Source organism: Bos taurus, chromosome 26, assembly GCF_002263795.3.
Source record: "Bos taurus isolate L1 Dominette 01449 registration number 42190680 breed Hereford chromosome 26, ARS-UCD2.0, whole genome shotgun sequence".
Lineage (NCBI taxonomy): Eukaryota > Metazoa > Chordata > Mammalia > Artiodactyla > Bovidae > Bos > Bos taurus.
Genome location: NC_037353.1, coordinates 42,347,740 through 42,371,915, shown reverse-complemented (window position 1 = coordinate 42,371,915; position 24,176 = coordinate 42,347,740). Strand labels below are relative to the sequence as shown.

At 46.5% G+C, this 24,176-nt stretch overlaps 1 long non-coding RNA gene across 1 annotated transcript in view; it reads left to right on the top strand.

Annotated features, from left to right (window-relative positions):
• LOC100849037 (uncharacterized) overlaps nt 1-8,990 on the top strand; it is a 30,437-nt gene extending 21,447 nt beyond the window's left edge. The window contains exon 3 of the long non-coding RNA XR_003032826.2: nt 128-8,990. This is a non-coding gene — a long non-coding RNA (uncharacterized lncRNA). The remainder of the gene's footprint in view (nt 1-127) is intronic.
• The last annotated feature ends 15,186 nt before the right edge of the window (nt 8,991-24,176 follow it).

Genomic DNA, 24,176 nt, shown 5'->3' with positions numbered 1-24,176 from the left:
AGGCTTCTGAAGCACCAGGTTGCTCAAAGGTTTAGTTGACTTTACTTTTCTAGATTAGTTAAACCATTCTTTCCATTTTGGCCAAAAAACAGAAATTTAAGAGGCAAATTTCTTGTTCTTGTCACAGAAGAGCAGGAAGACCCAGTATTAAACCCATAGGAAGGCGTGGCTCCTTCACTCAAGTTTTCAAGACCTCTTGGCTTCCCTGCGTGGAAACTGCCCATCTGCCATTCCGGGTCCCCTCTGAGTCTCAGGATCCCAGAACTAGGAATGACCTCAGCGAACATCCACCTCCAAACCTTCTCCTGCCCCCATTTTACAGATGAGAAAACTGAGCTCCAGGGAAGTCAAGCCACACACCCAAATTCAAAGAAATGGCTCCAAGCTCTCCTGCCTCACACGGGTCACCCTGCCTCTGCGAAGGCCTCTCAGCTGCTGCAGGCCAGACAGAGATGCTTGTCATCGAGACTGTTCAGCTGGGGGAACGCGTGTGCCAGGAAGGGCAGGTCACATGAGGCCACTGTAGGGAAAGGGAGGCCTCTCCAGCAGCTTCCAAGCTATTCCCCGGGTCACTCAGGTGAGTGTGCTACGGAAAGGCGGAGCCAGCCCTATCGGTGAGAATCCACCGCACCCCGGAAGCCCCAGGACAAGAGGCAGATTATCTGAGTGCTCTTTGTGTGGCAGGGGCCATGGCAAACGCTGCACAGGAGTGGGGGGCAGCTTCCTGTTCCCGCTGCCAACACCGATTGCCCAACTCCCCTCTCTCACCTTAGTCCCACACCCAAGCTGCCAGTGCCCGAGGGACGATCCTTCCACATGGTGAGGCCTCAGTCTTTTCCAGCCTTTTCCTGGTCAGCCTCCCTTTCTTTTTTAATCTGCTGTTCTGGAGCCAAAGCAGCTGACCTCCTAGCCTGCCCTTGGCTTGATTTAGGGGTCTCGGTACTCAACCTGTCATCAGCTTACTCCACATCTGGGTAGCCCCATCTCATATTCAAGTGTGGGCCTGCCAAAGAGCCAGCCTGAGGCCACCCTCCACTGGTACCTGCCTGTCTCCATCTTGATTACTGTCCTGCTGGCCTGGGCCTGAAACAGGCAGCCCTCCCCACGTGTCTTTCACAGCTTTCCTTATCAATCCCACTCTGGTTTTCTTCGCCTTCAGCTGTGTCCAGGGGGTTGCCACCAGTGGTCATCAAGAGCTTGGGAACTAACACTCAAAGTTTCAGGGGGTGCATTTAGGGGGCCTTTGTCAGGGCACTGGGCTGGGCTTTGCCAACCACACCATGTTCATCACAGAACATGTGTGTGTAATATCCAGGAATCTTTGGACAAGAAAGGACTCACAAGAAGTCAACATATCTGTCCCAAAGTCTTCAGGTTAGAATATTACTTTAATATCATATGGCATCCCTTATGTGTGAAATCTAAATAGAAATGATACAAATGAACTTACTTACAAAACAGAAACTCACAGTCTTAGAAAACGAAAGTCTAATGGTTTCGGGGAAGAGGGAGTGTTGAGGGGGAGGGACAGTTAGGGAATTTGGGAAGGTCATGTACACACTGCTATATTCAAAATGGATAACCAGCAAGGATCTATTGTATAGCAAATGGAACTTTACTCAATGTTATGTGCAGGTTAGATGGGAGGGGAGTTCATGTATCCCTTCACTGTTAACCTGAAACTACCACAACATTGTGAATCAGTTAGGTGCTGCGCTGTGCTTAGTCACTCAGTCATGTCCATCTCTTTGCGACCCCATGGACTGTAGTTCACCAGACTCCTCTGTCCAAGAGGATTCTCCAGGCAAGAGATCCCCATGCACAGATCCCCTGGATTTATCCATGGGGATTCTGTCCATGAAGATCACACTCTTCTCCAGGGAACCTTTCCAACCCAGGGATCAAATCCAGGTCTCCTGCATGGTGGGGGGATTCTTTACCAGCTGAGCCACCAGGGAAGCCCAAGAACACTGGAGTGGGTAGCCTATCCCTTCTCCAGGGGATCTTCCCAACCCTGAAATCAAACTAGGGTCTCCTGCATTGCAGAAGGATTCTTTACCCACTGAGCTACCAGGGAAGCCCTAATCAGCTATATACCAACACAAAATAAAAAGTTCAAAGTTTTAAAGGAGAAAAAAACTTTTTTGGTTTGAAAAACCTTTAAAACATGAGGCTCCACTACTCTTAGCTATCCTTTTTCATGGGAAATAAAACACAAAGGATATGAGAATAAAAGTTGCTAAACCCTGCCCCAAATAAGGAAGTGTCTCTTTGTCCCAGTACTGCAAGGGTGAGGTTCCCTCTGACTTCCTGCAGAAACAGGAATGGAATGGATGGTCCAAGTTCAGGCTGGCTGAGAGGCACCCTTGCCCTAAATTAGCACATGCCCATAGGTGTGCAGGCACAAACATAGGCCAAGAACAAAAAAAGATTCAGGTAGAAGCTGGATATTAAATGAAAACTGTCATCTGGGATTTTTTAAAAATTCATTTTGAGTATTATAGATGGTGGTTTTTCTCAGGTCCACTTGTGATATGAATTTACCTTCTGCCATCTAGCAGATTTCATGGTTCCTTTCCTAGTTCTAAGTGGGCCACTCCTGGACTGTAGGGAGCATGCTGATAGTCCTTGTGTCATAGCTGACCCATCACAGTGTGAGGGACAAGAAAGGATGAGCCTTTTTATTTTTTTTTCAGTTCCAATTAAAAAAAAAAAAATCGAGGAAGGACTCTGACTGGCTGAATTTAAGTCCCAGTGCTCACACTGAGCCAATCAGCAAAGGCCAGTTGTTTTGGTCTCTAAGAACATGGGAACTCCTGTCCCAGTGGATGAAGCAGTTTCCAGAGCCAAAAGGAAAACTATCATCAAAAGAATTGAAGGCAAACACTCAAGACAACAGACATCCACAATAAAGTATTTGTAAACCTGCATGTAGCTGTAGTGAGCTATGACAACACCACTGCCTGAAGACACATTATAAAACATAGTAAATAGATATACCTTGAACAGAAAGTGTCAAAATGCCAATAGCTGTTACATTAAGATGGTAGGTGGTAGGAACTATATACCTTTATATTTTTCTAAAAAGAGTTAGAATTATGTATTAAGCTTAGACATTTAAAGGCAAAAATAAAATAAAATATGCAGAATTTATAGCTTCTACATCAGCAAAAGAGGAAAAGGCAATATGAAAATATTTCATCAATCTAATTGAAGGCAGGAATGGAAAAAAAATGCAAACAAGAAGGATGGAAAGCACCAGTCGTAAAAGAAAATGCTTAAAATAAGTTTAAATATATGAGAAATAACAAGAAATGTAAATAGGTTATGTTCACTCTTCAATAGAAACAGACTATCCATTCTTTTTTTTTTTTAATGAAGCTATATCCTGTCTATAAAAGTCATGTAAAACTGTTTCTAAAACAAACTGACATAGAAATACTGAGAAAAGATACACTGTAGAAGTACTAAAACCATAGTTTGCATGGTGGTATTAATTTGTAATAGAATATGATATTAACTTGGGCTTTCCTGGTGGCTCAGTGGTAAAGAATCTGCCTGCAATGCAGGAGATCAGGGCTTTGATCTCTGGATTGGGAGGATCCCCTGGAGGAGTGCCTGGCAACCCACTCCAGTACTCTTGCATAGAGAATTCCAAGGACAGAGGAGCCTGATGGGCTACAGTCCATAGGGTTGCACAGAGTCAGACAGGACTGAAGCAACTTAGCAGCAGCAGCAGCATGATATAACTTATAGTAAAATCAATATAGATAAGGTAGAATGCTACATAGTAATAAAAGAAACATTCCACCAAAAATGTCCATCTAGTCAAGGCTATGGTTTTTCCAGTGGTCATGTATGGATGTGAGAGTTGGACTGTGAAGAAGGCTGAGCGCCGGAGAATTGATGCTTTTCGATGGAGAAGACTCTTGAGAGTCCCTTGGACTGCAAGGAGATCTAACCAGTCCATTCTGAAGGAGATCAGCCCTGGGATTTCTTTGGAAGGAATGATGCTGAAGCTGAAACTCCAGTACTTCGGCCACCTCATGCGAAGAGTTGACTCATTGGAAAAGACTCTGATGCTGGGAGGGACTGGGGGCAGGAGGAGAAGGGGATGACAGAGGATGAGATGGCTGGATGGCATCACTGACTCGATGGACGTGAGTCTGAGTGAACTCCAGGAGTTGATGATGGACAGGGAGGCCTGGCGTGCTGCGATTCATGGGGTCACAAAGAGTCGGACATGACTGAGTGACTGAACTGAACTGAACTGACCAAAATAATCTGGAAACGCGTTAAGTAAAAACGGATACAATTGGAAGGTGAAAGTAATAAAAACACAATTGTGCTGAGGGATCTTAGCAGGTTTTCTCAGACACAGATCAAGCAGGCATAATATTCATGTTGATGTATGGCAAAACAAATACAATATTGTAAAGTAAAAAAAAATAATAAAATAAAATAAATAAAATAAAAAAATATAGAAGAGTGGTTTAAAAAAAAGAGAGGGGTGTCAAGGGGAAGCTATTAGTTAGCAAACCCTGATTAAAAGCCAACCATTAATGCAATTTCAGGTAAATCATAAAAGGCAGAAGTTTTCATGCTGTGACTTTCAGTGCCCTTTATCTTATCAATCTGAAAATAATTAGTTAAGAGCATGACTGAAAAATGATGTCTATTGAAAAACAACAATTTAATTATTAACCTAATACAAGACACAGTTATAAAACTTGTCAAAGGGTAACGATTTCAAAAAAAAAAGAACAAGGAAGTCCTTGATTTAAACCTTTCATTGCTTTGAAAAAATGGCATCAAACTGAAAGAACAAGAAGTCCATTAATATCGCCTGTTGGTATCTGTTGTAAGACCTGCTACTTATTGACCAATGGCCTGGTCATCATTCAGAAACTCTTTCTAGGGCAGTGATTCCCATGTAGACTTTTGGCAGCAATTTGAAGAATAAAAAGACTCAAACAACACTAAAGATTACAACAGAATGCTATGAAAGCCTTCACAGTTAACGTGATATTCACTCGGCTGGTCATCACCACCATATCTCTGTTTGATCAGAATGTTTGTTGCTCGGACTGTATTCTCTTATATACTCATGCCCACGTCTGCCACTGATCCAATTTCATGCTAAGCCCTGGAAGTCTTCTGGGAAAGAGCTACCTTGGGTCAAATGCCCTGCTTAGTTCACTGAGCCTATGATCAATACCCCTAACAAAATAGATCTTTTAGTATTCAAAAAAAAAACCATTTTAAATGTTTATCTGACTCTTATCCAAGATTTCATAGCCCACTGAGGTTCCATTTGAGATCCATAGTTCCAGAGTCTCATTACCCTGACATCCTTGAAGTTTTCCTTTATAACATTTTGTTTGGACTGTTGCCTTTGAGGTTGCTCTGTCCATGGGATTCTCCCGGCCAGAATACTGAAGTGGGTTGCCGTGCCCTCCTCTAGGGGATCTTCCCTACCCAGGGATTGAACCCAGGTCTCCTGCATTGCGGGAGATTCTTTACTGTCTGAGCTACCAGGAGAGAAAAACATTTTGCTTTCATTTAAGTCAGTTCCTGGAAGGAAAACAAAATTGAGTAGTTAACTTGCATGATCCATTCAATAAGAATTAATAGAGTGCCAGCTCCATGTCAGCTCCTGGGCCAAGTGTTGGGCTTGAAAATGAACAATACAAGGTCCCTGCCCTTAAGGAGCTTCAGATACAATGGGGAGAATTATAAAGCAGATAATAACAATACAGTGTGATAAGGTAACCAAGGAGACTCCGCTGGCACCAAGAGGCCTCTTGCTGGAGGGACTGGAACACAGAAAGAGCATTAGTCACCAAGGTAAAACCTCAGCCAAGTCACGAAAAAAAAAAATGTAAGTAGTAAGGAAGCAGAGGAGGGGATGGTGGGTGGGGAGGGTGGGTGGGAAGGGCTTTCCAGACAAAAGGATTAGCATGTGCAAGGCCATGAAGATAAAAGAAAGGACGGGCACCCTGGGAGAACTGCCAGGGAAGCCTAGAGTGGGTGGAGGTATGTGGTAAGAGATGGCAGGTCTCATGTGTGCCCCTGAACAAGGACAACAAGGTGTGTTGTAGAAAGAGGCTTGGCTTCATCTCTACAGCCATTTCTCCTGGATCCAGAACCTCTAGTACTCACCTCTTTGCTTTGTCTTCTTTGGGGTTTGAGTCAATTCTCTAGCTTTCAATCTGTTCCTAGCTACCACCAGACACATTGAGAACCTTCCATGCCCATTGTCTACAGAACAGACTTCCAAGTTTGACATTCCAGGCCGTCCACAACCCCTACCCAATCTACCTGCCTCCACACACACTTTCTCCTCCTGATCAACCATGTCCTAGTAACAGAGCTTACCCTTCTTCAGCTCTTCTCATTTGATTACAAGAGCCAGCTTGCCTTCTGCAAACTCATTTGCCTCCCAAGACTCACCTCAAGCTGCCACCTTTGATGGAACCCGAGAATACTCTTGCCTGACATTTCATATATGCCATCTTGCCATTGTCAAATTTCTTGTAAGTTTCTCTCTCCTTTCCTGAGCTAAACTGTGAGCTAAACTGGATATTTTTTAAAAAATAGATTGGGTTAACATGGGTCAGAACTTGATTTTGGCTCTATCATTGTTAAAACAAAGATTCAAGGCTAGGGAATGTTAAAACCTAACACCAGAGATGACTCGACTTAACAAGAGTGCAGGAGAACAGACAAGAACCCATGCTCTCACTGTGAGATTCAGACTATTTTATAATGCTTTCTGCTCTGCCAAGATTATCTCCCAGCCACCAGTCATATCAGCAAATGCATCTGACATCTCTAAAGGCCTGACTCACTAAGCAGAAAGATATGGAGACTACTTAGCTCTGAAAGTGATCATGTAAATCTATGAGGGGAATTTCTCCTCTTACTGTATAAACTTTGGCCTTGTTTGACTATACTGTACATACATAAGATATAGTCATAATAAAAACAGCTCTTAAATTTTTTTCTAGTGCAAAATGACCAGGAAGCTCAAAAGAAATAATGTCATAGTGTTGCAAAGAAAAGGAAAAAAGAGGAATGAATTTTTCTCTTTCCCTTTCCTGAGAACAAAGAATATAAAGAGAAGAGTGAGCAGCCTGAACATTCCTCGTTTTTTAAAAATTTTAATTGCTCCTAACTCTGAATGTCTGTAACTAAGTTTGCTTTTCTGCCCCCCTAACTCTGCAGGAGCTATACTTCGAAGCTAATTTCCGTTGACTCTATGCTAAATACATCCCCTAGCTGGTGTTTTGGAGAAGGACATGGCAACCCACTTCAGTACTCTTGCCTAGAGCATCCCGTGGACAGAGGAGCCTGGTGGGCTGCTGTCCATGGGAGCGCACAGGGTCGGACACGACAGAAGCAACTTGGCGGCAGCAGCAGCAGCTGATGTTTACCCTACTACACCCTTCCCCTTGTAGTTACCTATCAGAAAGGAGGATGCAGAGCCACCAAAAAAGCCAGACTCAGTTAGTGGGTTGCTGTCACCAGTTTATGACTGTCTTTGAAACAATCCAAGAGGAAGAAATCAGGATCTTCTCACCTTTGCTCCTCATCACTGACTCCTGACTTCGAGTCCTTGCCGTATAAGCCCTGGACTCCTCATAGGGGCTGGGGGGACACAGTTGTTTTGGGCCATGAGCCTACCGTTTTCCCCTCTCCACTAGCTGAGATAAAAGCCACCTTTCTATTTCCTCCAAACTCTGTCTCCATATTTTTCATTCAGCTTTGGTGGGCAGAGAAGGCCAAGATTTTGGCCAGCAACAGCCACAAAGACCCAGAGCAGCCAAAAATAAATATAAATAAATAAATATTTAAAACTGAATAGGAGTAGATAAAGGGACTGAATGTCATTTCAGTCCCTCTTTACCCATCTCTTTGCTTATTTAAGATTCTTCCTCTTGTCTGGAAGCCCCAGGAAGGCAGGGCTCCTGTGTTCTTTGTTCGCTGTACAGCACCTCACACAGAATACATCCAATAAATATTTGTGGAATAAATGATGATTCCTGGTTCTCAAACTGATGTTCTGGGCAGAAACTCTGCCATCAACCAGTAGAAGTGTTTCTATGAGTCTTTTTTGAATGGATCCACAGAATGAGTCAACTTTGAAAGAGTCAAAGATCGGTGAAAAGTACTAACTGCCCATGTCATTTTGCATCCCGCCAAACGGCAAGCATTGTGCACTGGTATGCACTTGAGGGCTTACTCAGTTGTGTCTGATTCTTAGTGACCCCTTGGACTGGAGCCCACCAGGCTCCCCTGTCCATGGGATTCTCCAGGCAAGAATACAGGAGTGCGTTGCCATTCCCTCCTCCAGGGGATCTTCCTGACCCAGGGGTTGAACCAGCATCTCCTGCGTTTCCTACACTGGCAGGCAGATTCTTTACCATTGTGCCACCTGGAAAGCTCATGTGGTTCATTGAAGCGCTCCATAATTCCTTTGTGATTAATTTCCTTTGAGCCAGGGATTCCAAAACCTGGTCCGATGGACCTATGGGCTTTAAAACCCCATGAACACTTAAAACATACAGCTGTGTGCTTCTTCCTAGGTATAAAATTCACAGCTTTCATCCACGTATCAGAAGAGTCTGAGCTTTAGAGGTTGATGTTCTCATCTAACCAGCTATTATGAATGGAGGCCCAAAGTGCAGGAAGCAGAGCAATGAATTCAAGTTCTGCAGTCAAGGTCACTTCCAGGAGGGCACCCGACTGGCTCTGGGAGACCAGACAACAATGATAGCAAGAAGTTTTGTTAGGCTCAGTGCACTGTGCTGCAGTAACTCATTTATCCTCCCAAAGCTTATGAGAAAAGCACCGATGTTATCACACGCCCACTTTACAGATAAGGAAACTGAGGCTTGGGAAAGTTAAGTAAAGTAGCATGTTATCACTAATAATAAGTGAGTGCTTGGATTCAGTCCCAGGTCTAAGTGGTGTGCAGCCTGCATGCTTAACCACTGCCTCATATTTGTTCTTCCCATGGTCAGAAGAACTGGTCCTCTTTTATGGAAACCACAAAGCACTCTGATTACAAAGAGCCGCTAGCTGCCCCCTTTGCTGTAAAAATCAAGTTCAAGCCTGGTACCAGAAGGCCCCAAAGGTGTCTCCAGCAAACTTTGATTTTTTAAAAAAGACAGGGAATCCAGACAGGTTCCCAAGACTTCACAGTGCCTGGAGCTCTGACCCTGGAGCACGCATATTTCAGAGCCTTTGTGTCCTAATTACAGGTAAACAGGTGGACATAATAGTCTCTGTTGACTCTTTTCAGGTCTAGTCATTTAATTATGGTCTGCTAAAGGGTGAAAAAAGCCCATGTTCTCCACCCACTGTCAAAATCAAAAGCTTACAATTCAGCTCAGTTCAACCACAATCTAACAATCTATCACTTACAAGTCAGTAGGATCCAGGCAACTGTGGGTGGGAAATTTTAAAATGGTGGGTCATTTTAAATATGAATAAGTCATTTCATACGCCCCTCCTGGCAAAAAGTAAGGACGCAGGATACTTTTATGTAATCAATAGAGCCCTGAACACGAGGCACAAATCTATGGAGTCAGATGGAAGCATGACGGCAGTGATGAAGATGACCCCTGTCACCTCGATTTCACAAGGACCAACGTGGGGTTGGCATGTTAAACATGCTGTCCCCAAACACCACCACAATTCTAGGAGGTAAGTTTTCTTGGCCTGTTTTGGAGCTGAAATAAAGTGGAGAAAACTGCCCAGTGGCATAACGTAATAACTAAGTGGCTGAGTCAGAGCTTGAACCCCATTCTCTTTGCCCTCGGAGTCCTGCCTTCTTCCAACCCTCTTGTCCTACAGACCTTGTGCTCTACTGTGAATACCCTCTGTTTTATCTGCTTTGTGTATTCAATACTTGGTCTGCCAAGAAGCATATTCAAAATAGTAATTTTTAAAACACAGAGCAATTCTAGATTTGAGCACCACACGACATGGATTTGTGATCTAGGAAGAGTTAAGGGTTGCGTGCTGACCTTTCCTTTTCAATATCATTTTAAGGAGTCTTCCATGTGCAGTTACCCATTCACTGGGTCATGAGCAATTCGCATCTTCCACCTTAAGCCCAGGGCTGGTGTTCTAGATGCCCTTCTCGGGGGGAGACGCCTAAAACTAGCTGATCAAGCTGGTTTCCTTAATATGAAAATGCGTTTGAAACACCTACCTAATATCCAGCATCATCCAGTGTATTCCTCTTTGTTGTTTAGTCACTAAGTCATGTCTGACTATTTGTGATCCCATGGACTGTAGCCCGCCAGGATCCTCTACCCATGGGACTTCTCAGGCAAGAATACTGGAGTGGGCTGTTGTTTCCTTCTCCAGGGGATCTTCCCAACTCAGGGATCGAACGCGCATCTCCTGCAATGCAGGAGGATTCTTTACCACTGAGCCACCAGGGAAGCCCGTGTTCATCTTTACACGACAGTTAATCATTTACAGTGTTTTGTTACATCTTAGACCATGCCAGTAATGCACAGCACAAAAATAATTTGCCAGAAAGATTAGTTTTCATTGCTCCAACATGTTATGAAACTACCAAATTGCTGACATATAGGTTATCGACCATTTAGATGATAAGAAAACACCATGTCCCAAGAGTGACTTTATTATTAATAACTTTGACTCTCAAACATTTATCAGGCAAAGTCAAGCATCCTCTATCTGTCGAACGTCAGGCTCCTAAGAGTCAGATATTGTATTGTGAAGTAGTCAACTAGTGACGTAAATTAAAAGGTAGAATAATAAATGTCTATTTAGGGAAACTGATATCTGCTGGAGATGCCATAAAATGCTTCCTGTTGCTACTCATAGTAACTGTTAATAGAGAGCAATTAGGAGATATCTTTTATCCATACTGTACTGTATTCTACAAAAATCGAAGAGGATAATCAGACATAAGAAGTAATTGGTCCACCCCAGGGGTACTGAGGTCCCAACCTTCATGCTGATTAACTTCATAAAACTGCTGAAATTGTTGCTATTTTGAAAATGTTCTGTCCAATAAACAGAAAAGGCACACTATTCTCAAATCTTAGGTACCATTGGAATCAAGGGGTCTGGGAAAGGGTTGGGAATCTTAATGGTTGCTCAGGCAATTCTGATACAGGTGACCTTTGAGACTGCACATTAAAGGGCCCCATCCCACCCCTGGCAGGATGCCCACCAGCAATGCCCTGGGACTGACCCGCAGCCCGGTGTAAGGAACAGTAATGTGAACAGTTCCTGGTCCTTGTTCCTCACTATTCATTTCAGAGGCAAAAGCTGAGGTCTAAGGATAAAGGCCATTTTAACCTCCGGGAAGGTGGCTAATTTGTTCAGTTGGCGGTGCAAAGGCAGGGATAAGTGATTGTGAATCACAGAGGCAGGTAGGCTCAGAGCAGTCTCCTAGAAACCCCCAGAGCCGTGGCCTCACTGTCTTTACCTTATCCCTCCCTCCGGCCTCTCACCAAGTCTTCCCTTCGTATGACCCCTAGGCTCCAGAGCCTCCCCTTCTTCTTGTTCCTCTTCTTTAAGCTTAAAGAAATGTTTATCTTCACTGCCATTCATTTAAAAAGTGGAGAACGTCTATTTTATTTTAAATTTTATTTATTTATTTATTTTGGCTGTGCTGGGTCTTGATTGCTGAGCATGGCAAGTGGGGGCTATTCTGTGGAGCACAGACTTGTCACTGCAGGGGCTTCTCTTGCTGCTGAGCACAGGCTCTAGGGCACAAGGACTTCAGTAGTTGCAGCCGGAGAGCTCAGAAGTTGCAACTCATGGGCTCTAGAGCATCGGCTCAGTAGCTGTGGCTCACGGGCTTAGTTGCCCCTTGGTGTGTGGATTCTTCCTGGACCAGGAATGGAACCCGTGTCCCCTGCATTGGCAAACTCTTACCCACCGTGCCCCGAGGGAAGTCCTGAGAACACCTATTTTAATTTTGCTAACCAAAGTTGCTTCACTGTCATTGTGTTTTCCTTGTGTGATGGGGCCCGCAGTCACTAGCTAATTCCTACTCCTCTCTTTTTTGCCAGGTTTGGAGCTGGGATCTCTAAAAGTACAAAGATTTTAGATGTGCTTTTCTTGAGGGCAGAGAGATGTTTAATTCATCTCAGGTGAGCGCTCAGAGATGGGGAAAGTGCTCAAAATATAGCTACTGAATAAGCTGGTCCAGGCTTCAGAAACTCGTATCCTGGATGCGGGCATAGACACAGGTGCGGGGGGAAATTTTCCTCATTGCTGATGTAAAAGACTACCGAAAACTGGATGGTTCAAAACAATACAAATTTATTACCTTATGGTTCTGGAGGGCAAAAGTACAATATGGGTCTTATGAGGCTAAAATCAAGGTCTTAGCTGGGCTGCATTCCTTCTAGAGGCTCTAGGACAAACCCTTTCCTTTCCTTTTCTAGTTTCTTATTGTTTAGTCACTAAGTTGTGTCTGGTTCTTTGCGACCCAATGGACTGCTGCACTCCAGGCTTCCCTGTCCTTCACTATCTCCCGGAGTCTATTCAAACTCATGTCCATTGAGTGGACGATGCCATCCAACTATCTCATCTTCTGTCACCCTCTTCTCCTCCTTCCTTCAATCTTTCCCAGCATCAGGGTCTTTTCCAATGAGTCAGCTCTTCATATCAGGTAGCCAAAGTATTGCTATAGCATCAGTCTTTCCAATGAATATTCAGGGTTGATTTCCTTTAGGATTGACTGGTTTGATCTCCTAGCAGTCCAAGGGACTCTCAAGAGTCTTCTCCAGCACCACAGTTTGACAGTATCAATTCTTTGGCGCTCAGCCTTCTTTATGGTCCAACTCTCACCACTGTGCATGACTACTGGGGAAAACAAAACAAAACATAGCTTTGGCTATACAGACCTTTGTTGGCAAAGTTTCTAGTTTCTGGAGGTGCCCATAGTCTGTTTGCTCCTCTCTGCCAAGCATTAACCTAAGTTTTCATCAGCAAAACTTTAGCTAAGTTTGGGGATACTGAAGGGGGTTTACAGAAGAGCAAGGGCTTCTGTTGGAAACACCTCCCTCATCTCTCTGCATCTTCAGGAAATTTCTCACCGACTTCCTGCCAAGGTCTGTATCTCTTGTCCTTTGCCCTTGCTTTTTCTGGGCTTGTTAGCTTCTGTCTCAGGGCTGCCCGGGAAAGACCCAATCTGCTCTTGTCTTCTTCGACAAAGCGGCCGTCTCCTCCTTTTTCCTTTCTCTCCCTCTGGATCAGGACTTTCACCCGAGTTGGAGCTTTCACCTTTTCAATCCCAAAGGCCTCCAAAGTTTTCCCCCAGACAAAGAACTGTCTGGTGTGGTGTGAGCCGGGCTGTTCCTAGGGCTGTATGGCAGCCGCAGACAGCACTGGATTCAAACAGCTGTGTCTCCTTTTCTCATCCAAGCTGTAAAACCACACTGGCTCTGAGTGGCCGTGAAGTGTGGGTACACACCCCTGTGAGCCAGCATCATGCTGCCTTCCAGCACGAAGTGTGCCTCCTGGAAGAAGAGGATCGAGTGTCTCAGGAATAAACCTGAGTTTACCTGGAGTAAACCTCCTGCTCTTATTAGCTGAGCATCTGGGTTAATGAGAAAAACCTCACTTTGCTCACCTCTGAAATAGGGCCAATGACACCTACACTTCAGGGTGTCATAACGACCAAATACAAAAGCCAACACATTTCTTTTTTTAATTGAAGTATAGCTGATATATAATGTTATATAAGCTATAGGTGTACTATATGAGAGAGTGAATCATTCGGTCATCTCTGACTCTTTGTGACCCCCATAGACTGTAGCCCTCCAGGCTCCTCTGTCCATGGAATTCTCCAGGCAAGAATACTGGAGGGGGTTGCCATCTCTTCTCCAGGGGATCTTCCCGACCCAGGGATCAAACCCACATCTCCTGCATTTCAGGCAGATTCTTTACCACTGGCTCACCAGGGAAGCCCAATATAGTGAGCTGCAATTTTAAAAAAAGGTTATACTCTATTTATAGTTGTTATGAAGTACTGGCTACATTCCCGGGTTGTATATATCCTTGTAGCTCATTTATTTTATATACAGTAGTTTGTACCTCTTAAACTCCAACACCTGTATTGTCCCTGCTCCCCACTCCCCACTGGTAACCACTAATTTGTTTTCTATATCTGTGAGTCTGTTTCTTTTTTGTTACATTCACTAATTTGTTTTCTTTTTTGGATTCCACAGATAAGTGATATCATACAGTATTTGTGTTTCTCTGTCTGACTTATTTCACTTAGCACCGTGCCCTCCAAGTCCATCCATGTGGTTGCGAGTGGTAAAATTTCATTTTCTTTTCTTGGCTGAGTAGTTTTCCATCGTGTATGCGTGTCACAGCTTCTTTACCCATTCATCTGTCAGTGGACACTTAGGTTGCTTCCGTATCTTGGCAATTATAAATAAAGCTGCTATGAACACTGAGGTGTGCATATCTTGTTGAATGAGTACTTTTTGGGTTGTTTTTTTTTTCTTTATAAACATCCAGGAATGGAATTACTGGGTCGTATGGTATTTTTATACTTGCCATTTTTCTGAGAAACCTCAACACTGCTTTCCACAGTGGCTGCACCAATTTACATCCCCATCAATAGTGTATGAGGGTTCCCTCTTGTCCCCATCTTCACCAACACTGAGAATCAACACACTTCTATCTTCAGCAAATGGTCATTTTTGTCATTATTATTATAACCTGGCAAAAACTCCCTGATTCATTTTTTAAAATCTTATCCTCTTAAAACTCCATGAGATAGCACACACACGTGCATACACACACACACACACACACACACACACACACACACACACAGAATTAAAGGTTCCCTTGGCCAAGCTCACCTAGCTAATGAGTGGCTAAGCTTGGACCAAAAGCAAGGTGCCCCACCTTCCCCCATGCAGAGCCACTCCTTGGCACAGCCTAAACCCAAAAGCCTCCAAGCTGACGCACGGTGTGACCAGAGGTGAGGCGGGGAGGAGAGCGGACTTCCTTCTCAGATTACTCAGTTCGTCCAGCAGCTGGGTGTGGCTAATGTGGGTGCTGACCCCGGCCTGACCCAGACTTCAGCACAGCTCCTGACGCTGTGGGCTGCACAGTCCTCCTGGCCTCAGGAACTGTAACTCAGTTACAAGGACACATGTTTCCCATCTGGCAGCCGAGTTTCTTCTCTCTGGACCAGATGCAGTGGTGGAATGAGGTCCCTAACAATGTCCAGGTTGAGCCTTTGAACAGGCAGCTTCCCCTCTGCTCCTGTGTTTCACTGGTTCCAGGGTCCTCCCCTACCAACTTCCGAGGCGATAGGGGCGGCTTAAAATAAAAACACGGTACAATAGTGGACATTCGAAAACTCTGGGATAGAAGCCACAGGGAGAGGGGAAGAGTGAACAGACATGATTGACAGTGGGTCCCATGGCCATTTCCGGCTGTGGAAGCAGCTTGGCTTCCAGCCTGCATGAATCAAGTCTTGTGGTTGCAAGACATAGAAAGTGACTGGACGCAACTCACACACAAAGGGAGATTCATTATACATCTGGGGTGTCTCACGGTCTCCAAGGTCCAGGAGGGGCTGGAAGGCAGGGGCTCGGACTGCTTAGGACTCTCCTTCCCTCATCTCTGCTCCACCAGAGCTCTCCCACTCGCCTCTTGTTTCACTGTCTTCCCCTCTCTCTCCTTGGATTTCCTCTGCTTATCAAGGAAATCCCTGGCTGCCAGCAGCTCTCCAATTTGAATCTGCTCCGTTAAAGTGACCCACAGCCTTAATCCAGAATCTCTTGGTTCCAACCTAAGAGGCCAACAGATCAGAAAGCAGAGCTTGACATTGCATTTGCACAGCCATTTACATAAGGCTGAGTCAATTGCCTACAATAAAGCATGGCTGTCCTCAGCAGTGAACATCAGGGCACTTGGAAAGGAGGGCTGTGGAAGCCCTAACCACTCTCAGAGGTTCCAGGGCCCTGATCCCCTCACTGTGCCAGGACGCAGGAAATGGCTCTTAGAAAAGGCAGCCTGGACGCCCATTCCACTTTCCACGTGAGTTGGGTGAAGAGGTAATCTTGAGAAAAGTGGTGAATGGAGAGAGGATGCTGAACAGAAAAATCAATAGATGCTCAGTGCAAAGTTATTAATACTTAAGGAAAACAGCATCCACAGAGGGTACCCCATACTCATTTCTGGCATTTGCTGCAATCCCAAACATTTCAACAGAAACTCAGCTCACCAGGAATCTCTCATCTAAAACTGGAAACAAACACATTCAGAGGATGAGCGGGATGGTAAAGGGGTGGGAGACTGCACCCAGGAAAGCTGCATCTCCTTCTTAAATTGTGTCTGGTTAGCCTAGCTGTCTGGAGAAGGCAATGGCACCCCACTCCAGTACTCCTGCCTGGAAAATCCCATGGACGGAGGAGCCTGGTGGGCTTCAGTCCATGGGATTGCCAAGAGTCGGACATGACTGAGCGACTTCACTTTCACTTTTCACTTTCATGCATTGGAGAAGGAAATGGCAACCCACTCCAGTGTTCTTGCCTGGAGAATCCCAGGGATGGGGGAGCCTAGTGGGCTGCTGTCTTTGGGGTCACACAGAGTCGGACACGACTGAAGCGATTTAGCAGTAGCAGCAGCAGCAGCCTAGCTGTCGGGGCTTCCCTGATAACTCAGTTGGTAAAGAATCCGCCTGCAATGCAGGAGACCTCGGTTCAATTCCTGGGTTGGGAAGATCTGCTGAAGAAGGGAAAGGCTACCCACTCCAGAATTCTGGCCTAGAGAATTCCATGGACTGTATAGTCCATAGGGTCTCAAAGAGTCAGACACAACTAAGTGATGTTCACTTCTCTTCACTTCACTTAGCCTAGAGAATGGGGCTTCCCTGGTAGCTCAGGTGGTAAAGAATCCTTCTGCAATGCCGGAGATCTGGGTTTGATTCCTGGGGCAGGAAGATCCCCTGGAGAAGGGATAGGATACCCACTCCAGTATTCTTGGGCTTCTCTGGAGGCTCAGATGGTAAAGAATCTGCCTGCAATGTGGGAAACCTGGGTTTGATCCCTAAGTTGGGAAGATCCCCCGGAGGAGGGCATGGCAACCCACTCCAGTATTCTTGCCTGGAGAATCCCCATGGACAAAGGAGCCTGGCAGGCTACAGGCCATGGTGTCACAAAGAGCTGGACACAACTGAGTGACTAAGCACACAATCTAGCGAGTGAAAGACAGAAGTAAGGATGGATGTAGCTGCTGCCCTTGAGTGTGCAACGTGCTGGGGTTCACAGGGGGGTTGGATGACCTGTGTGACCCCTGCAGGCAGAATCGGGGCAAAAAGGTAAAATTTACCAGAGTACAGATTTTTTGACCCAATATAAAACAGAGCTGCTTTTTAGAGATTGGAAGGAAAGGATAGCCCATGGTGCTAACTTGTGTGGGAAATTGGGCTAGAGGAGTCCTAAAATCGCTTCCAGTCTTTGAGTGATACCCCCAGGGCTGACCCTGTCCCTGGGTCACAAGCCCTCCTTTTATGGGGCCAATTGGAAGGGCTGCCATCCCCGGCCTCTGGGGAAGATACTGGAAACAGTGTGTCCTGCAACAGGACTCAGCCACGGGCTGGAAAATCACTCCTTGTAGGTCTTAAGAAGGGCCAAGGGAAGTGTCTTCACCTGTGTCCCCTCATGTAGGCGCCACAGTGTACAAGCAAGGTTTGAGGACTCCCACTTCACAGATCAAGACCCTGGACCTCATCACCATAAGGGTCCACCAGTCAGGGAACAGCTCACCCTGGCATATTCAGATGATGGAGTACCATGATGGTGAGATATACATCCAGGTATAGATATATCACTAGAGAAGGAAATGGCAATCCACTCCAGTGTTCTTGCCTGGAGAATCCCAGGGGCGGGGGAGCCTGGTGGGCTGCCATCTATGTGGTCGAACAGAGTCGGACACAACTGAAGCGACTTAGCAGCAGCAGCAGCATAGATATATCACAACAGGATACAGCTCAGAAAACAAAGCTGTATAAAAACAAAACTACAGAAAAAGACCCACTATGACAGCGTGAATGAAACTCTTAAAAGCTGGCATAAAACAGTACATGTTGCCCATAGATATATACGCAATATATAAATGTCTGAAAAAGTGACATATCAAATTAATAACAATGGTTGCCTCTGGGGGTGAGGAGGCAGGAAGGATTGGGATTGGGCAAAGGTGGTCAAAGGGAAGTTCAGAGGTTTGTACAGCATTCCCTTGGTATTTATGAAAAAGCAAATCTAACAAAATGGGAGCAATTGTTAAACCTGGTTAGATGGAAGGTGGGTGTTTGCTCTCCTGAGAGACAGAGACAGGAACAGACTGAGGCCCCAAGAGACTAAATAACTCTCCACATCACCTGGGATGCAGCCTGAAATGCGATTTCCAGGCTGTGTGCCTGGCAGCAGGTGGATTCTGACCCAGTTCTGCTCAGCTACTTCCTCTGCCTCACATGGCCTGGAACCATCCTGCCCAGTGGCCCCACTGTGTACCCCCACCATTCATTGTCTGGAACCCCAGCAACCTCAACCTTTAAGAACAGGGAAGATTCCAGAGGTCAGGAGGGTGACTCGCTCAGCCTCCCTGCAAAGAGTGAGTGGGTCACATCACAGCCTGAGCAAACATCAGCAATGGGAGAGGCCAGGAGGCCCCGAGGGGTGTGGGAACAGAGGAGGGCAGAAGTTGTAAATCAAATGTTCTCAGCCTGACAACTCACCACCCTGGAGATGCCTGCCTTCCATCTCAGTTCCCAGGATTTCTTGCTGGGGGGAGGAGGGCCCAGCACGGCATGTAACAGATCTGACCTCCCGGGCAGGGGTTCTCAGCTACAGGATGGGTTAGCACACAGGTTCCCCAGCTCAGCTCAAGGGCGGGTCTGTCGTCAGGGATCCACAGTGGACGGGCTCCTCAGACAGGCATGCCCCTGTGGACAGATACACAGCAGGCAACCCCAGATCGCAGCCCAGTGCCACAGGGGAGACGAAGTCCTGCTGATCATCAAGAATGGGAGAGATGCTTCGCAGGTAAAGAGAACTCTGACCAGAGGAGATGGCTATGGCAGGTGAGGAAACCAGCTACGCAAATGAAAGCTCAGAGAGGTGCTCCTGGTGGTGCTCCCCTGCCCCTGGGTCTAGTAGTTCCAGCTTTCAAAGTACAGGAAGCCAGGGGCAGCAGGATGCTTCCTGTCGGCTGAGATGGACACTGCAACCACCGGATAGCGTGCCAGACGTTTCTCTACGGCCACTCATTTCTTCAGCATTCCTCAGCCGTTCGTCGACTCCTCCCTGCCCCGATGGAGAGGCCGTATGTGAGGTTCCTGCTGTCAGGAGGCTTGTATGTTAGGAGGAGAAAGAAGCAGAAAACCAGCAGACAAGTGCATGAGATCAGTGTGTGTGCACAGAGGAGATGGGGGCTGCTGCGGCTGGAGCCCAGAAGGGAACCGGGAGAGGCGGGGGCTCCAAGCTGCAGCCCCTAGGCTTGGCGGTGCTGCCCACCGTCATGGCTGGAGGAAGCTGCCCATTCCTGCCCGCAGGCTGGTCGGCTGGTCCTCCTGCTCCCCCTGCAGGGTCCTCTGACATCTCCCTGGACTTTCATGAGGTCAGTTCACCCTCTAGTGGACACATCTATGCCGTCATCCAAGCCACAAAGTTGAATGGGATTTTCCCTCCTCTCCCAGTCCAGTAATAAACTGTTCAGGGGTTCTGGACTTCAGATGCCAAATGCCTGCTTCACAGATAGTGGAGGTTATAAAATGAACTGGGAGGAGGGGAGAGGCCCTGTGTGAGAAGGAACCAGGAGGTCCCAGACCTAGTAGCCTCACACCCCTAAGTGGGCTCGGCGGGGCATTCATGGAAGAAAGGGGCACGTTAGCCAGACAGGGGCCCCTGGGGCGGACGGACAACGCCAGAGGCCTAAAGGCACTGCCTGAGAGTCCAGGAGGGAGGAGACGGTGGCTTCACGGAGCAGAGGCAGCTCTGGTCCTCAGAAGCCTCCTCCATCCTGCTTGGGCTCTGAGGGATCTTGTCACAAGGACAGGTGACTGTCGCAGGAGAGGGGTGTGCTCCCAGGGCACAGAAACGCACACAGACGTAGAGCACCTCACAGCACCTGCCCCGTTCTGCCCAGCCAAGGCATAGCGCTCCACGCCAGCCCCCGCCCCGCCTCATTAGTCAAGGACAGATTTTCTTCCATCAGAATGTGTGCTTCTGTCCCAGACAGAGGACGCATTGGGAAGCAAGTGGAAGAGTAGGTTGCAAGGAACCTGGCTTGCAGCTACAAGAGGGCCACGTAGGGGCCAGCAACCACACTCCCAGCAGATGGGGTTGGGGCTTTCGTTTTCTTTCAGCATGAACCCTGCAGGTTTGAGCCTGCTGGAGCATCTCCTCCTCGGGAGGCTCTCAAAGACACTTGCCTCTCACCTTTGCCCGGAACACCTGTCTTGAATCTGCGGTCTTGAGCCAAAGGAAGCAGAAAGGGGCGATGCTAGAGGCCAGTGTGGGTGAGCGGAGCCCGAGGTCATTTTCTGGGTCAGACGGGAGCTTCCTGTGGTTCGAGGGCTTGATTGTGAGTTCAAGTTGTTCAGATGTTTGTTTTTGAACTTTAATTAATGGGCTATTTTTGAAGGCAGTTTTAGGTTCACAGCAGAACTGAGCAGAAAGTGGAGTTCAGAATAGTTTCATTGCCCGAAAAATCCTCTGTGCTCCAGCCATTGATCTCTCTCCCTTTTAACTCCTGGCAGCCACTGACTTTTTTTTTTTTTTTTTTTACTGTCTCCACAGTTTTGCCCTTCCCAAAATGCCATATGGTTGTAATCATACAGTAGGTAGCCTTTACAAATTGGCTTCTTTCACTTAGTAACAAGCATTTAAAGTTCCTCCATATCTTTTCATGGTTTGACAGCTCATTTTTCTAGCATCAGGTCATATTCCATTGTCTGGATGTATTGCCACAGTTTGTTTAACCATTCAACGACCGAAGAATACATTGGTTGCTTCTAAGTCTTGGTGATTATGAATGAAGCTGTTAAAGCCTCCATAAGCATGTTTTTGTGTAGACAGAATTTTTCTTTCTAGATGCTTTTGTTTCCACTCTTTGTGGATTTTCAGCGTAAAGTAATTTTTACTGATGAGAAAACTGTGTGACAGACGTCTACCCCTTGTTCCACCCGAATCCATGGAAGGGCCTGGGCTTGGGGTTTCAGACCAACTAAGCCGCCAGGACAGAAGGAAGCGCTGAGCCACTGTGGTGGGAGCCTGTGCCCAGGTTCAAGAGGCAAACAGCCTGATTTTGACTCTCTCTTTGACACACTCTCTTCAGTGTGTCATTGAATGAGGCTGGCTGTCCCTCTGAGCTTCAATTTCCTCCCCTAAAGAGAGGGGCTGCAAAGTTGACAAAGGTGTGCCATCAGAATTCCCTGGGATGGTGGCTGTTAAGCCTTTCAGCACAGCGCAGGGCCCAGAAAACAGTGCTGGATAAGAGGTCACCAGAGCGGGTGTGCAACCAAGGTAAAAAGTAGAAACTGGGGTTTCCCTGGTGGTAGAGTGGTTGGGACTTTGCTCCCTCAGTGCAGGGGCGCAGATCTGATTCCTGGTCAGGCAGCTAAGATCCCATGGCTCACGGCCACAACATCAACACATTAAAAAAAAAAAAAAAAGCAATATTGTAACAAATCAATAAAGACTTTAAAAATGGTCCACATTAAAAAAATGTTTTTCAAAAGAAGAAACTGGTTTGGCAAGCCCCTCATTCACTGCCCTGTTTTGAGAGACTCTTTTGAAACTCCTGGTCACGTTGATCTCCTTTCATTAATACTGGAGAGCAGCTTGGACTGTTTCCTACCCTCTCCCACTTTCTCAGTTTCAGTCATTAACTGTCGGTGCAGTTAATTTACAAGGGGAAAGACAAGGATGATAAACCAGGTAACAGCTAAAAACACTGAGGATTCTAATGAAAACCACCACATAAAGTAATTAGCCTTCAGTTAAATACATTAATTAAAAAACAAAGAATGCATATATATGTATAACTGAATCACTTTGTACAGCAGAAATTAACACATCATTATAAATCAACTATACTTCAATAAAGTATTTTAAGCAATGTTGAAGATTCTTGACTGTCAGGATTTTGAGGCAGTTTGAAGTCACAGTGTTAAGTGTTTTACTGATCTCTTCTGGGGGTTTTAGGCTGTTTAGGTTTTCAGCATCAGGGCCCGGCCTTTGACGATGGAGCACACTGCTTACCCTGGGTATCATTTCAGAACTGATGACTCTTCAGAAGACAGCACAATAGAAAAGGCCCAGGCATCTTGATGCCTGGACTATCTGTAAATGAATGCTAGGCAGGCATGCTCCAGGCTCTCTCTTACTGCCCACAGTGCTTACCACCTTCCTGGCGGTGGGGGGTGGGGGGGGGAGGCGATGGCTGTGAACCCTTGAGAGCTTTCCTGTTCTGCAAAGTCATTCTCACCAACCAGCCACTCAGGTTATCACTGCTTCAGAGATGGGTCTAATGAGAATTATACCACACTGGAAACGTGACTCTTCAGCTTCAAATTTCATAGGACAGCATCAGCCGAAGAAGACAAGGGCTTAGTGGTTAAGAGAGGGCTTGACCCAGACACTTGGGTTCCAACGCAGCAACTTTACCTTCCTTCTTGCTGGGTGACATTAGGCTGGTTACTGAACTGCTCTGAGCCTCACTGTCCCCATCAGAAAAATGGGGATCCTACGGTGGTGGCGGGGAGAAGGAAATGGCAGCCCACTCCAGTGTTCTTGCCTGAAGAATCCCAGGGATGGAGGAGCCCGGTGGCCTGCCGTCGATGGGGTCGCATGGAGTCGGACACGACTGAAGCAACTTAGCAGCAGCAGCAGCACGGTGGTGGCAGAGGAGGAAGAGGAGATGGGGTAAAGGAGGATCAGGCACTTTAACTACAAAAGCTCACCTGGCCCAGTGAGACACACTTAACAGAGACATGTTTCCATAGAGTGTTCTGAGCCACTTTTAATCTTTTTTTTAACTAATAATGCATTCATTAACGTTGTTTCATTTGATGTTTGCTGATCCTTGGCGGGCTTAAAGTTCTAAATAAAACAACTGCCTTTTGGCAGGAAGGCCTCTGCTCTCTGTGTGCTCCGCCCTCATTTTGATGGAAGAACAGAGGACTGTGGCCTCCGGGCGGCAGCTGGCACAAACAGCAGCCAAACAGCCCAGCTGGGCCCCAGAAACAGGCCCCGGATGGGATCAGCAGCCCAGGTAGCCCAGCATCCTGCAGACTGTGACCTTTCTGATGGGTACTTCCAACACTCCAGCCTTATTCCATTCTATTAATGGCCTTGTATTTGGCAGTTTCCTTCCTATGAGCTGTGGCTCAGTGTATCCTGAGGCGGTCGGGGGAGGGGGGTGGGTGGGGGTGGGAAGGTGGGGACACGTGCTCAGAAGTGTAACCAACAATACTTGTTTCCAAACAGAGATGCGGGCTTCCTTGGTGGTTCAGTGGCTAAGACTCCACGCTCCCAATGCAGGCGACCCAGGTTCGATCCCTGCTCAGGGAACTAGATCCCGCAAGCCGCAACTAAGGGTTCACACGCCTCAATTAAAGGATCCCCTACGCTGCAACGAAGATCAAGGGTCCCTCGTGCCACAACTAAGACCCGCCAGGGCCAAATAAATAAATACTACAAAAAAAAGGGATGACTCTGCAAGCCAGCATCCTTGACGGTCCTCTCAGATCCAGCTGGCAAACGGTCACATCCCTTGAGCCGGTTCTCAAGACAGTTCCTCAGAACTGCGTGGGCTCCTGAGAGGGTAACAGGCAGGAAGGCCAGGGGTCTCCAAACAGAGGAAATAGCCTGCAAGTGTCAGACATTTTTATCTCTCTTAAGCAGCAGGAGGAAACAAACTAGCGATATTTTTTTCCTTCTCTATACAAATTTAAAAGGAGGTTTCTCTTCAAATACTGTGTTGCCATAATGACACCTGGTTTCACCTGAAGTTAACTATTCTCAAACCTAGAGTTAACCAAGGCCTTTCTCTTATGGAAATGTTTGTCTTAAGCTATGCTAATGTGCTATGCATTTACCCCAGACTCTGTCTTCAAGTCGGTTCTGCCTCTTGGCTCA